The 11,997-nt window shown below is 38.3% G+C and overlaps 1 protein-coding gene and 1 pseudogene across 2 annotated transcripts in view; one reads left to right on the top strand and one right to left on the bottom strand.

The window, feature by feature from the left end:
- Positions 1 to 11,997, top strand: part of FAM19A1 (family with sequence similarity 19 member A1, C-C motif chemokine like) — a 550,647-nt gene that overhangs the window by 428,747 nt on the left and 109,903 nt on the right. The gene's annotated exons all lie outside the window — the stretch shown is intronic.
- On the bottom strand, positions 9,197 to 10,645 carry LOC111723741 (annotated as a pseudogene).

The following is an 11,997-nucleotide window of genomic DNA, read 5'->3' as shown; positions in this document are numbered from 1 at the left end:
GGCTCAAAGGAGTAGGGCGCTGGCCCCATATACCATAGGTGGTGGGTTCAAACCCAGCCCCAGCCAAAAACTGCAAAAAAAAAAAAAAAAAAAGCTTAAGGCCTTGTTATTCACAAATACCTCCAAAGAATAACATTCCAAAGAATGACCTATTTTGATTCTGCCACTTGTTACTTGTCATCCACACACAATGAAATACCAAGATAATGAATTTTTGTGGTGGATCAGTGATGCATATCACAGCAGCTGTCTGTGGTCTCTTCATTACTGCCTCTGTTTGAAACTTTCCTTATTCTTTCAAAACAGACACTCTAGCTTGTTTAATAGACAGATGCTGAGTTCAGTTGGCTTTATCAGTAGGCATTTCTAAAAGGAGAGTCCGTTGTTCTCAGCAAAAGATTTTCTGTAGCATCATTAGTAAAATGGTGGCATTTCAGGCATAATTTTTGAATCATAAATTCTCTTTTGAAACAGCATTTGGTCCCCAAGTTGGCACCTGAACCTGTATGAGGACTCAAAGTGTGCATTTGTGAAAGGAATGAGAGGAAAGATGTAAGAGAACTGATAACTCATTTTATACTGTCTAATGAAGGACCTGTCTCTATATTTGTTCCTTCTCAAAGAGAACAGGAGTTCAGTCATTATATATACCTTTTCCTTCTAAGAGTAGGTGTCATCTTTTTTTCCTCCAATTTAGAACAGCAGTTGCCAATTGACAGCCCACTGGCAAAACTCATCCTCAGACACATTTCTTAGATCAGCAAAGTATTAGAAAAGTTGACTCTGCGTGCCTTTGGATGAGATACTCCAGTGTCACACAGGCCTCACTACTTATTACTATTATACTAGGTTCTGGCACACTGATGTTAGCTGCCTGATCCCAAATGACAATGAAATGTGTGGCAATTTTCGCATGTAGTCATTTCCCTACTATTTTCAAGTGAATAAGCAAATTAATTTTTAGAAAAATATTTACTCTGTAACAGAAGTAGTATATAGTAAATAACCTGGTATAAAATAGAATTATATGTATACATTCCACAAGATAAATATATAGCAAAACAATACATTATATCCCATAACACATGCAATTATTGTCAATTAAAAACTATAATTTAAGAAATATACACACACATACACATACACACACATATACATATATATACAAATCCAGAAATTATTGTCATATTCTTGTGCGTCTTTGCAAAAAAAATATCCAGGCACTTACAGGCCTATAGATAGACACATATAAAACATTTTCTTTTTTGGAGACAGAGTCTTGCTCTGTCACCCTGAGTAGAATGCTGTGACTTCATAGCTCACAGAAACCTCTAAAACTTGGGCCTGAGCAATCCTCTTGCCTCAGCCTCCCAAGTAGCTGAGACTATAATGTCTGGCTAGGTGTTTTGTTTTGTTTTGTTTTGTTTTCTATTTTTAGTAGAGATGGGGTCTTGCTCTTGCTCAGGCTGGTCTCAAACTCTTGAGCTCAAGCAATCCATCCACCTCAGCCTCTCAGAGTGCTAGGATTACAGGTGTGAGACATCACACCTGGCCTCACATAAAACTTTATAAATCAAAATGGCATCATATTGTATAGAATGATCCGAACCTATAATTTTTTAGTATAAGGAAATATCTTAAATAGTTCACTGAAAAGAAATGGCTTCAAAGATAGAAAAACTGCTTACTATCACTCAATCAAAGAAATGTAAATTAAACAGAAATGCAGTGTTTCATCAATCAAATAGGCAGAGATGAAAAGTTTGGTAATATCTAGTCTTAAGGAGGGGAGAGAGAAAAATTACATTTAAATCATACTTAGTGATAAACAGCTTACAAACTCAATTAGTTAACCACTCTTCTCTACTGGGTTCACCAAAAGGAAAGATGATAAATAGCAAATGTTGTAATGAGACTGCATGTTCAGGGAGCATAATACAAATTATATGCATTATAACTGCTTGCAGCAGCTTTATAGGGATGTTTAATTCTCTGCATTTTATCAGCAGGATCAGCTTCCTGATTCTGGGTCATATCTGAAAAAAAATTTTTGATGTTATTTTAATGGGAAAACTGGAATATGAAGTTACACTGTGTGTATTCTTATATCTAAATACAGCACATCTCATTGTAAGCCCATCTATATAGCCACTTGGATGATGCAAAATGCTCTGCACCAATGTTTGCCAGAGTATGTGTCATGTGTATGTGAGAGAAAGAGATCGTGGTATGATGTGCCCCAAATACTTGTCAGTTATCTAACTGGCATAAACTTGGTTACATATTATCCTAAATTCATTAAAAAAAAATTTCCCTAAAGTAACCCCAAAGTCATTGGTTTGCATTTAACTTCAGTAAGCTCAGATGTTTCCAAAGTTCTGATCTTCTCTGATACAAAAGCATTTTTAATCAATTCTTATTTTTTTTTGGCATAAAGGGGCAAAAATGTTGTTTTAAATCTAAAGACTCAGTTCCTCATCCCTCTAGCTGGGCTCCAGCCTAGATATGGCAAGATTCCAGGGTGCTGTGACATTAATGTGATGTCCATAGGAATAATGAGTAGGTCTTGTGAATTATGTCCCAGTTCTAGGAAAATCTGTAGTAACCCTGTCCTGCAGCTGTCCTGCAAGCTGCAGAGGTACATTTCTGCAAGGAAAATTCCAATAGCTTCATCTAAGAAAGTAGTAAAACTTGTGTTACTTTCTGGGACTTGTGTATAAATGTATGCAGATGAATACTATTGCCAAAAAGTAATTATGTGTTCCTCCATCTTCTCAAGTTCCTTGGGCCTACTTTCTAAGGGTCTACTTTCAGGTTTCTAAGGGCCTACTTTCAGCCCAAATAGCAAGGCATGAATTACCTCCTAACCAGAGAACAGAGATTCAGGTATTTGGTGATTAAGTTTAAAAACTATTCAGAGACTCAGATATGAAGTTGAAGAATGGATTTTTTTTCCTGCTTTACAGACTTTTGTGAGCTAAGGGAGGGAAGGAAGCAAGGGCCACATGAGTGGTCGGTCATAGCAAGGGCCATCTGCCAAAGTACCTGAGAGATGTGTCTTCACCTATAGATTCACTTCTCCAACCACCAGCCAAGACAGCACTGTAAATGGCAGCTCAACACACTCTGTCAATACCCTTTGGGTTGCCTTCCAATGAAAGCCATCCATCAACAGCTAGCGTATTGTACATTGATCCTCCAATAGGAATCATAACCACCAGTGTCCTCAGATCACCTTCACCTTCCACCCTCCATAGGTTATCTCCTGGAAATTAAAAAAAGAACTTGGGCTTCTAAATGCATGGAGTAGTCACAGAAAGGAAATCTTAAGTATCAACTGTAAATGACCAGATAAGTTCAACATGTCCACCTGACCTAGAACATAAGTGGAACACTCTCACCTTCCCCAACCTGCCTATTTCACTTATAAATTGGAGAGTAAGTTCGATAACATCTGGTATTATTTGGTACTTTAATTATGGCATCATTTTAAAAATTCAGGATAAAACTTAATGGACTTTCAAGTACCATTACTTAGGCTAATAAAATGATTAGGCAGTTAACTAGCCACTCATTCAGAAGAAGGTAAACTAACAGGCTGGTCATTCTGTTAGGACAAGTAATTAATATACTAGCTATTATTCCAATCCTGATTAAAATGAAACCTTAGAACAAAACTAAACTTAGAAGTTGTCACTCACGATCTCCTTTGGTGCATAGATATTAATTTTGCTTTATCCTGGGTACCTGTTCTCATCAATAGTCTCTAGGGTACAAAAGTCCTATGCCCTTTCAATAGTGGCTAGAGTAAAAAGGGACGTTATTATATTAGAAACCATGACAGTCAAGGGAAGAGATGGCTCTATAGCAGTCCTCAAGACAATTATTAAAACCACAATGTAGTTGGGGTCAGTTGTGATCACCATAACTCTAGCTCACAGGTGATGTCAACTTTTATCTTGGGCTCTTTCTGGATATCTGCCTCATTCTCTTTTCTGTACAAACCAGGAAAGCTAAGTCTATTCATGTCAGCTGTCAAGGGTCTTCTCAACTACATAGAGCACTACTTAGAGTACTAATTTACTGGCTTTACTGGTTCATAATTATTGAATTTTATCATGTGCCAGACCCTATGTACTAAATGTATCACTTTTTATAATCCTCACAGGGTCTTCTTTATAAAATAGGTATTATTATTAACCCCATATTACAGAAGAGGAACCCAATGCCTTGGAGACATTAAATCATTTCTTCCAGAACAAGGTAGGGTAGATCTGGAACCCCAAGTGGGAACTTCTAAACATAATAGGCAGGAGAATAGGCAGGAAAGATTTAGAGTATCTTCGCATTTCTTATATTCATTCCCTAAAATAATGTTGACACTGTTCAGGCACACTCAGCTCTTGCTTAATAATCTCCTCCAATACATACACCATCATCATTCACATTCATATACCTCAAGTCCAGCAATTTCCCCTCATTCCCTAATTTTATGACTGCCATAACCTAGACTTATATCTTGACCTTAATTAATTCCTCTGATTACACTGTATCAGCACAGCTTTCTTACTCCATGTAACTCTTCCTTCATTTTCCAACTTTTATCTAATCCCAGAGGCACTCCCTCAAGCCCCTATAGCCAAAGCAGATAATGTCCTTCTCTAGATCCTTGGATCATCCTCAGTAACATTTACCATTACTTATTGTGGTGTACTGTAATTTTTGTTGACTTGTGTTGTTCTCTGCTAGTGATAATCACTCACTCATTCATTGAACAATTATTTTTGGAGCATTGCCTATGAGCTAGGAGTGTGCCAACACCTCCTCACATGACGATAAACACAGATATCCCCTTGTTCAATGGATTATTTTTGGAGCATTGCCTATGAGCCAGGAGTATGCCAATACCTCCTCACATGACGATAAACACAGATATCCCCTTGTTCAATGGAGCCTACAGTCCAGCGGGAGAAACAGACCTTAACCACATCTTACCTAAAAGTATACAAGTAGAAACAACACATTCAAAGGGAAAAGAATTCCGTCCTTAAAGATAAAAGAACAAGGAATCTGAAGGAGGCTTGGAAGCTGAGAAGACTTCCATGAAGAAGTGACAAGAAGTCTGAGAATGGAGGGACAGCTCATGCTAGGTGGGTGAGAAGTATTTCAGACAAAGAAGACAGCATGGACAAAAGCCTTGGGTTTTGATCAGGAACTTGAGAGAAAACCATCCTGGCTGAAATACAAAGAATGGTAAGCCTGCATGTGAGAGGGAGCTGAAAAGACAGGTGGGGCCAGACAAGAATGAGTACATGGGGCCGTGTATCTCCAGTTCCTAAGATGGTTCTTAAAACCGAGCCATGCTAATTGAGTACTTACAGAAGGCAGTAAGGGGAGACTGGATAGTGCATCAGTGTGGAATTTTCTAAACAAGACAGCATTAAGAGCCTTCCACGGAGACAAACATTTCCTAGGAAGTATCTGACAACAGATTTCAAAACCTCTATCCTAACACTTCAGACAGTGTCAAAGCAAAGCAAACCAAATTGTATTTCTGATATCACCGGCTTCCACACATGCTGTTATCCACACTGTCGCTGTCACCTGAATATCTCATTCTCTCCCTACTCCTCACCACTCGCACTGCTAGAATGAATCCTCACAACTATCCCTCAAAATAAAACAAACAAAACCTTCGGCTGAAAATTTTAAACCACTACTTTTCAATTCTGTCTGTTGACTTTAGATAATGTTTTAACTAGAAATTTCTTTGTACAGCTAAGGGCGTCAGAGTAAAGGGCTTCTCACTTGGGATGTATTTAAACATGCTGGTTGATGACAGGCTTGTCTCATTTTCCTTCTGATTAGCATTTATCTTTTTCTAATCCATTTCTTTATGGATTGACAGTGCTATGTTTGATGTAGACCCCTAGAACTCCTGCCCACAAAGAAATCTCTAGAATACCTATACCTAAGGATGACTGACCAACACCTCCTAAAATCTGGGGTAATGTAAACTTCAAATGGTTATGCAGATGTTACATGAGTCTATTTTGTAAAGATGGAGAAACGATTGCTTCTCACTTTACCAAGGTCTTCTCCTTTGAAAACTTCAAGCACATGAGTTTGAGAAATGATGGAATAAAGCCACATGTACACTATAGAAATTTCCTATTCTCAGCAGCCCTTATGAAAAAATTATCATGATAACTACAGGAATTGAGAGTTGTTTAACACTCACTGTGTATCAGACACCCCTCTGAAAATGTTACCTTACCATAGTTTACATATGATCTTTATAACCATATGTGAAATAGACACTATTATTATCCCCACTCTACCGATGAGGAAACTGAGGCTCAAAATGAAAAGAGGCTTGCCCAAGGTCACATAGCTATACAGCCATGATTCAGTCTTAGCAACCTGATAGCACTTGCCATGTTAAGATTGCCTTCATTCTCAGGGAAATAAAAAATTTCTGTGGCAATACAGAATCGCTGCAGCCTTGAGCATAAAATGGCCTGGATTTCAACCCTAGTTCTGCCACTGATGAATCATGAGTCCTTCAGCCTATTATTTTCCTGGAACCTCAGTCTCTTTAACTAAAAAGAAAATGAAAGACTATGGCAATAAAGAATTTATGAGAAAATTAAATGAAATAATTTTTATAAACCACAAATTTATTTTTTTATTTTTATTTTTATTTTTTTTTTTGAGACAGAGCCTCAAGCTTTCCCCCTGGGTAGAGTGCCGTGGCATTACAGCTCACAGCAACCTCCAACTCCTGGGCTCAAGCGAGTCTCTTGCCTCCGCCTCCCAAGTAGCTGGGACCACAGGCGCCCGCCACAATGCCCGGCTATTTTTTGGTTGCAGCCGTCATTGTTGTTTGGCGGGTCCGGGCTGGGGATCCGAACCCGCCACCTTAGGTGTACGTGGCTGGCGCCTTAGCCGGTTGAGCTATAGGAGCCGAGCCAAACCACAAATTTATAATCCAACATCCATACATATTGAGCCCTCAATTATATTAATATTAATACTCTCATGATTATCTCAGGAAAAAAAATTATATTATCATGAATGAGTGCATTTCTAGATTTTGTGATAAGAAACTAGGAGTCAGAGCTATAGTTTTGAATGTAATGCCAGCGTTTTGTGTATCTTTTATTCATTTGATTACTGCCAACCATAATATAAGGCTTTCAGGCCCCCCAAAACATGTGCAGAGAAACAAAGAGACTGAGTCATGATGTACCCCAAAAGCCAGTATCCCATCAGACCAGCTAAATGTGCTGTGCTTTCATCCAGAAGTGAAGACACTGAGGACTTCATCTTCTCATCTTAGTCCAAGTAAGGGCCCAGGCCAACATCAGGTCCATTAATGTCTTATATGGGTTAAATTTGAAGCACAACATTCCTATATCTCAAAGTCACTCATTTTCTAAGCTTATATTGGCACATACAAGCATCTGGAGAGTGAAAGCTCTCGTGTGCATGGTGGAATTCAAAAAGGAACTAAGAGTGAGCAGCATTTCCTTGAAGATGGGGCACATTAGGCCCAAACTGAAGTACCCCAGACCTCTCCTCTCTCAGCCCCCACATCAGGGCTGCCTCCTGTCACCATACACACTCTCTAGGTTACTTGATGTTTGTTCATGACATCAGTAACCCAAACTGCTCCTGAGTCCATGCATCTAGCCTAAGCCATTCTTATAAACTGCAGGGTTTTTTTATTTGGGCAGTTATTAGATATCTCTATTTGGATTTCTCGAAGAAATCTCAAATCCAGTATGCTCAAAATGGAGCACACATCCTCATCAGCCTGGCACTTGGTCACAGCTTCCGCGTCAGTGACCAGCACCTGTAACTACTCCTTATTCAAGCTAGCCTCTTCGGGAAGCATTTTTGCCTTTTCTTACTTCCTCATGGCTCCTGTTATTAGACCTCTTTGATTCTACTGTAAAACATCTCTCCAATATTTTTCTTTTTTTCCATCCCTATTTCCAGTAACCAAGCTCAAATCACTGTCCCCCTTTGCCTTGATTACTAAAGGATCTTCCTTCTTATTGCCTAAAGTCTTTTTTTTAATCTTCTCACATCTTTATTATTTATTTTATAATCCTGGACCTTGTACTTTTGTATCACAAATTTGCCTTCAAGTAACACATAATACACGTAAGGTACATTCACCTTCTAGAGGGTCCCAGCTTTTCAACACACTATACTGCTTCGTACAAACAGCAAAAAAAAATTACAGAGGAACATCTGGTGATGTCTTTCTTGGTACTTTAGATTTTAAAACTGCATAGTATGTTGAGTTTCCATAAAATTTCACTTTTATGACAGGAAACAAACGCTACTACTATTTTATAATTGCCTTTATCTGATTTGATTGGATGAAGTTATTAATAATATAACCTTTAAATTTATGGGGAAAACCGGTACTTTATAGTCACTCCTTATAGAAGGTTCAAACAACAAGCATAATGAAGAGTCATTATAAAATCATACTACTAAGTATTACCTGAATGTATAATTCTGCTTATAGAACTGTGTGCTTATCACAGCTAATGAATACTGCTTGATTATCAAGATATATCCCAAAGCATCCTTTGGTTACATTAACAGCAGGCTAGGCAGCAGTAAAGATTCACTCTCTGGTCTTCTGGCCATCAATACAAGCTGAGATTTTTGAAACTATTTGATGATTCTGGTATTTGAGGGCAGGGGACCGATATCATAAAACTTCTAGGAGATGAATGGACTTAGGTGAAAGACTCTGAAGATAAAAGGCTGATAGTTAAGGTAGAGTTATCATTAGCAAATTGTAGGGAGATAGGAAAGCAATGAGAGTCACTTGATATTTATTAGAGAGAAAGATTCATTAAATCAGGCGTCCTCAAACTACAGCCTGCAGGCCACATGCAGCCCACTGAGGACATTTATCCAGCCTGCCGGGTGGTTTTGCTGCTGCTGCCTGTCCTGCTTAGCAGCCAACTCATCCCAGGGCCTGCAGTCTAGAGAGACAGTGAGTCTGAGGGACAGTGAACTGGCCCCCTGTTTAAAAAGTTTGAGCACCCCTGCATTAAATCATTTCTCTGTAGAAAATATTTCAAACTTGTATATTTTCAAATGTTCTTTTGATAAAGAACATAGAAATTAAAGAACATGTAAGATATTTGTGAAAATAAGAAGTTTCAAATATACTTGTTTCTCATTTCTCTTCATTTTTCCTCTTTCAAAGGAGTTCTTCTCATCGAGCACAAACGTGCTAATGTTTAAAGCAATACAAACTCTTCTGTGCTAAATCTTTTTAATCTTTTCATCCACTGTGAAAAGGTCTTCATCGGTTGTAGTAGATGTAAAATCATAGTCTCTGGAATGACCATTTACAAAAGTAAATAAGGGATATTTCTCCTTGGAAGAAATTTTCAGCTTCTTGGTGATTTCTTCAGGTACTCATTCAAAGTCCTGAACGTTTCGACAATATAATCTTATTGTACAGCTAGGATCCATTTTTCAAAATGACATCTTTTTGGGAGAAGGGCAGTGGAATATCTCAAGTGGGAGATTCTTTACGCTGACATCTACAAAAGGTTGGCAGTAATGAGGATCCATGTAAATCAGACTGTCATCTTGAAATCCTGCAAAGTAATATGACTGTTTAGGTTTGCCCCCAATAATATCCACACAATATTCAAGGCTTAAAATACCCTTTACAAACTCTAAGTAGTCAGTGTTGGTTCTTTCTCCACCAAATCTAACAAGAACCAGAGTAATAACAGCTTTGTCTTCTGCATTATCAGAGGTCCTGGAAGTGCTCTGCTTATCAATTACATCAGAATTGTAAACTGTACAATCTTGTGCAACATAAATAGTTACTCTTTGTAAATCAGAATGTTTTGCTTCTTCAACTGCTTTTCTTCAAATGTGCGCAACCCACAGCTGGTCCATACCAATCTCCCGCTTTTTTCCCAGATTTCTTTCCATACTCTATTAGTTGATGCAAGCCAAAGAAAGCCAAGGGGGAATCACCAAACCAAGAGATGATTTTCCTGTGATAAATTTCATTTCACATTTCATAATCATCAGAATATTTCCTCATTGTTTCCTTCAGAGAAATTTTTGGGGTTTTGAGTTCACTTTCCCCTGAAAGCAATGCTTCAAATGATTCAGTAAATTTTTCTTACAATGTGGGAAGTCCATGATTCAGTGTCTGAATTTTCGATATTCAAAGCACCAGGCCAGGTCCAAGCTCTACCAAAAAAGTGTAGTATGAGTCCTTGAGCCAACATAATCTGGCCAATTCTCAATGTACACCCCAACCACAGTCTGTTGTCAAAGCTGAGCCTTCTATTTGAGGAAATTCTTCTCTGTAAGTCAGCCATATTCTAGAAATAAAATCTTTATGAAATTCTTTTATATTTCCCGCAATTACATGATCTTCTATTGTACATCTTGATCTTGCAGGTAACATTCCACTTTCATCTTCATATTTAAAATAGTAACATTTTGCAAGTAGTAATACAAGGGAATTTCTACTAAAATACATCTTTGTTTTTAATACCCAACTATATTTCATGTTGTTCCAAGCAGATACAAATTTAGTTTTTAACTTATCAACTTCATCTGTTCCTGTGGCCTCCATATTCAAATTGTAAAAAAAAGCCATCACTTGATTGCATTCTTCTGTAGAGTTTAATCTTTTGTACTGACAGAGGAACCAAGAAGACTTTCTGTTTCAGACAGTTCCAACCAGCCACCAAAAACACTCTGGACAGTCCTTAGCAAAAGTGTGAAAGTCAAGATGCCCTCACACAGAACTTCTATCACGTTTCTCACACAACTTGTGGCAAAAGCCTCCACTTGTGCAACACTGCATATTATATGTTCACAGACTGTAGCTGGTCATGACCACCCCGGAAAGCTCCAGCTCCAGCTCCAGCAGCAGCCAGCACCAAAGCAGCCCTCACAGCCGCAGTCACCTGCCGAAAGTCTTTATCATACTTAGGAACTAACCTACATCCTCCAGATTCAGGCTATCAGGCATTTTGTTCTTCCCTTTTTGGAACACAATTCCCACTTTACATTTCAGTGCTAACTTCACCACTGTACAACAGATGTTACACAAAGGCAAATTTCAGGATGGTCTTGTTCACAGCAGTAGGCCCGTACCTAGCAGATGCCTCATAATCAAACAATTCGTGCCTTTTGTACCTAGGTGTGAGATATATCAGACAGATAGATATCTTCCAATCTCAGCTCTTCTGTGATCCTAAGCCTCAGTTTCCAAATCTGGGAATGGGAACTATAACAACATCACAGGTAATCATGAGGATTATTTGAGGAAATTCATGTGAATCACTTAGCACAGAATGAGCACTTAATAAATTTTCTAACAATTGAGATAATTAATATGAGAGATTTGGTAGACAATCTTGGGGATTCTCTCCTATTAACATGGAGAAATGAAGACAGAACGGAAACAGTTCCCAGACTTGCATCTGAGTGTTGTTTATGCAGAATAGGATGTTCTTTAGGCCTAAGTGTTCGTGTCTACAGACTCGGCTGGACTATCTACACGTTCATTTTTCTATATAAGGATATCAGAGTGAAATTGAAGACCTGGTATTACCAGGGGCAAGTCAAAAGCTGGGTGATTTGTTTTTAAACTCTATAGAGCAACAATCCTGAAATGGCAGTTAACTCTCTTAAGCATTTATATGCTCCAAAATCAACTTAAGTTTTTATGTTATGTTAGTTTTGAGTTGCTAGTGCTGCAGTGATTGGATAACAAAAGATTGGTGTGGACTGTTTTTGCAGCAATTAAGGGATTGTTCTGAGGAAGATTCCTCTGCTGCCTGTGTTCTTCTGTCTGCATACAGCCTCTTCTGGCTATGAACTTGTTATAAGAAATAGAAGATAATGTAAATATTCTCTTGGCTGCTACTTACCAGAAACTGAAAGTAAACAGGTCTAACAATAGAATCCAACACTTAA

This window comes from Otolemur garnettii, unplaced genomic scaffold, assembly GCF_000181295.1.
Source record: "Otolemur garnettii isolate 467f Iridium unplaced genomic scaffold, OtoGar3 scaffold00015, whole genome shotgun sequence".
Lineage (NCBI taxonomy): Eukaryota > Metazoa > Chordata > Mammalia > Primates > Galagidae > Otolemur > Otolemur garnettii.
The sequence above is the reverse complement of the archived record's forward strand: the minus strand, read 5'-3'. Positions and strand labels throughout refer to the sequence as shown.